We start from the raw sequence: 4709 nt of genomic DNA, 5'->3' as shown, positions 1-4709 counted from the left end.
GAGTAAAGTGGTTTAACAGTACATTAGAAACGTTCAGTAAAAGTACAAGAGCGGTTCACTCCAACAGGTTGAACAATTAATGAAAATTACAAAACGTAGTGTGAATGGGATCTAGCTTTCAAAATGATTAAGCCACTTAAATAAAGAAAAGAAGAATGCTCGTTGTCTTGAAAAGGAAGCACTTGTTTTAATATTTAAATTGTATAAATCTGATTAGATCGCGAATAACATAAGATTCTGGAAATATTATATATAAAATTTTATCAATATATAAAATTAACTAGAAATTTAACTGATTAAATTAGTTAAATTAATGTTAAATTAAATTAATGGATCAAAATAAAACTCTTTAAATTGTAAATTATTTTAAAATATTGTTGTTAAAATATATACTTAAAAAATAGTAAAAGAATTAAAGATGGTTTTAATAATGGTTTTAATAGTCTATAAAATGTTTTATTGTCATTGCTAGACCCATTATATAAAAGCAATGTACGAACATTTTATTTTTCTTAGTGTTAGATTAAGTTAAAATATATATATTTTTAATATTTATTTCACACAAAAAAAAAGTGATTGTAAATTTATATATTTTTAAAAAATTTTAAATTTATGTAACAAAATATAATATTTTTATGAACTTATATAAAAAAATAATATAAACTCTATAAGAAAAATATATTGACTTACCTTTTTATTTATAATATAGTTATAATATTTATTTTACCCTTAAGAAAAGTAATTGTAAATTTATATATTTTTGCATCTTAAATTTAAAAAGTTATAGAACAAAATATTAAATTTTATTAATTTATTTTTTACTCTTCTATTTAATTATTTTTAAAAATAACAAACTCTATGCGAAAAACATATTGACTTACTATTTTATTTATAATATAATTATTGTATTTATATCACACTTAAGAAAAGTAATTGTAAATTTATATATTTTTGCATTATTATTATTTTGCAACTTACAAAATTTTATAAGAAAATATTCAATGTTTATTAATTTTTAATTATATTATTTAATTATTTTTAAAATAAAGAAAACGTTAATAAGAAAAATATATTGACTTACCCTTTATATTAACGCCTGACGCATGCACAGATCCCATTAAAAGTGTTGAATAAAATTCAATGCAATACTTATTATTTTATTTAGATATTTTAATTTTCACAAAAATTGTTTAATATTTAATTTATTTTTATATACATTTTTACACTCAAAAAAAACAAACACACTTAACTTTAAAAAAAGCTTTTTTTTCTGACACTTCCAAATAGGTTTTCAATGATAATAACTCAAAGTTTTTATCAAAGCACTGACAAATTAGCCACAACAACAACAACTCCGGTTTTTCTTTTGTAATCGAAGCAAAAGTATTGAAGAGCATTTTTATATTACTTTTTCACCACATTTTATCAGCTTAACGGGAAATTTTCAACACGCCTGTGTTGTGTACTTGTAAATTGACAACATCAAGCAAAAAATACCTACGCTTCGGTGTTTTTTTTTTTAACACTGTGCATAATTATAACTGCATTCAACAAACGTGATTGAAGCATCATTCACTGAGTTTTTTTAGTTAATACCGTTTTTATTTAGAATAAATATAAATGCATTAATTTATTATTTTTTTTTTAAATATTAATATCACTATTTTATATAAGTATGTATGTTTTAAAAAAAATATATATATAAATAAATATGTAGATAATATTTTTATTTGTCTTATTACTTCATTCATAATATTTTTTATAATAAACATACACGATTTTTTTATTAAACATTTGCAACATTTTAATGGCTTTTAATATACAATATGTACTACACGAACGATAACACTTTGCTTTTATTAACAACAATTAATTCAGAATTAATTATAATCAATTATTAATTTGACAATAATTATGAACTCCGCGATAATTATGAAAAACGCGATTACACCGCACCGACCTTTGAATAAGACTAACTTTGCTTTCAATGCTTAAAGTCTAGTGCAGGCGCTTTCAATCCCTTCCTTATGCGAACTCAGGCTATGTGGATTTAATTCAAGTGATTTTAAAAAAACAGTCCATTATTTGTGTTAACATTACTACGCATTAAAATATTTATATTAAGCGTAATTAAATGTTAACTAATTATATATTTTTAACATTGAAAATGTTTTTACAGAGGCATTCTACAGAAATTTTTTACTTAACATAATGTAGGCGCTTAATAAAAAAGGAAATTTTCTATGACTGACTCAATAAATTTAAAGATTTTTTTAAACCTCAAAATATATTAACATTAAATTTAAAAAAGTTGTTGTGATTTGTTAAAATTTGTTAAATTTATGGTAAAAGAATATATGTATATAAGTATAATTAAAGAATTATATTTTTTTATTAGATAATATAAGTAGAAGTCAAAATATATAGCACTTAATACTAATACTTTTTTAGAAAATCTTCACTCTTTATTTATGTGCACTTAGAATTAGGATATCGAATTTTAAATATAACATAATTAATTTATTTTTGAATCTTGACCCAATCCCAGACGTCCCTGTAAAGATCATTTTAAACCTTGCCAAAGATTCAAAAGAGGCTCGAAGTGGGATTAAAGTGGAAACTTCGAAGCTTCTGCTTTCTTATACGATAACACAATGGAACAATAGGTCACAATGGACCTACTTGTATTCATTGGATCGCCGTTATAAACCAACCCCGCATAATAATGAGTTTTAAGCATATTAAACTCGATAATAAAAATTAATATTTTTAATGAATTTTAAAGAATTTTAAGTTAATTTATATAAATAATATTACAAATATACTTCATTATATAGTACATTATATTATTTTTATAAAATATTATTTTTTATAAAATATTTTATTAAAATATTTATATAATATTAAATATTATCAGATAACTGTTAATAGCTGTAATAGATGCATCATATCTTTCCATATGAAATATATATAAAATTTAATTTAAGATGTCATTTAAGGACCATAAATATGTCATAAGAATTACATTCAAACACAATTTATATTTTAACTGTTTAATTGACAATATATTTATATAAAAAATAAATACCCTCTTAAATTCAATCAGATAAAGTAGAAGCAATGTATAGCAAATTACTTCAGTTACATATCTATAGAATCTATTAGGGTTCTGACGATTTTCTAAATCCGTTCAAAATCATTTGATGTCCCTAATAAATCGTCTTAATCTATACATTTATATCGATATTTATTTTAACATAATAAAGTTCCAGCTTTTTTAGCTTCTTGGTATATATGGTATATGCTGTATTAGAAAAAATATACCATGAGTGTCGTCTACTCTACTCAACTTTCTTTTAAGTGATTTGTTCAATTCTGGTTCACATATTTAATGCCTTTGAACTTTCCATAGCCTCTTGAAATAACAAGAACTTCTTTTTGTAAGTGACTTGTCAATCTCTACAGTCTCTCGATCGTGTAGTTTTATGCTCCTATCGAACCACTGTCGCAGTTTCTAAAGCTATAATATTTTTTATATCTCCACACCGCACCTTCTCTCAACTCCACCTTTCACAATTTTAAACAATTTTCGTAGATTGTGCTTTTTCAGATACATCAATATACTATAATTTGAAAACTCAAACCATTTCATTTACCTACGTAGCAAACATTTCCATGATTTTGTACTGGGAATTAATATAAAAAACATCTAACATTTCAGAATTCAGAATTCATATCCTATATAATATCGACAATATCCCTAACAATTCTTGCTGCTTTCATAATTTAAATTTAAACATTTTTAAAATAATCTCAATTTTTATTGATATATGTATAGGCGACAATCCTATACAGGGACGTAAAACGTTTTAATATCTTCTAATATACAAAAAATTTAAAAATTCTTATAGTAGTTGCTGATTTGGATTATTTATAATTGTGGATTATTTATAAGTTTTTATTACACCTTGATTTTAAAAAAACATTGATAATTTTGTTTATTCATTATTACCAAAATACAATAAACGAAACATCCTGGGAATACGATCAAAATCAATACCATCTATGGAGCAAATAAAAGATGTTTGTGGGTTCATACTGTTGTCAGTACTTACTGACAACAGAAGGGAGTACTTACTCCCTTCCTTCCGTCACTTATTTACAAATTTAGTTTAGATATATTTGTTGTCTAAATACTGTCTTCTACATTTTTATGTCTGCCTTTCCCTTGATAACTCGAATGGGGTTTCAGATATTGACCTCAACGGGCCAATAACTAGAATTTATCCATTTCGCATTCCTTAGGGATGGCTTTAGTTGGTTAAGTTAGATATATAAATTATATTATTCAATTACAGTAAGTAAACTTATAATTAGTTTCATATTGTATACACTATTTAAAAGTAATAATTTCTTCCAGTGTGTGAACTCCTACTATGAAATCAGGTAACATATTTATAATAAATGGAATACAAAAATAATTTCATTTATTTTGAATTGAATAAATTAGCTTCTTACATATAATTAAGTTCCTAATGCTCAAAATAAATCATTTAAAATTGCAGATATGACACGTTAAGTGTTGACATGAGCGAATGAAGTTAAATTCAAATAATTTCGTACATTGAATTTATGAATTAAGTTGGCAGATCTTACATGGCTGAAGTATGTACAAAATACACCGGAGACTGGAGTCGAACATACAGCGG

Source organism: Teleopsis dalmanni, chromosome 2, assembly GCF_002237135.1.
Source record: "Teleopsis dalmanni isolate 2A chromosome 2, ASM223713v2, whole genome shotgun sequence".
NCBI classification, from domain to species: domain Eukaryota; kingdom Metazoa; phylum Arthropoda; class Insecta; order Diptera; family Diopsidae; genus Teleopsis; species Teleopsis dalmanni.
Note: the sequence above shows the minus strand (reverse complement) of the source record.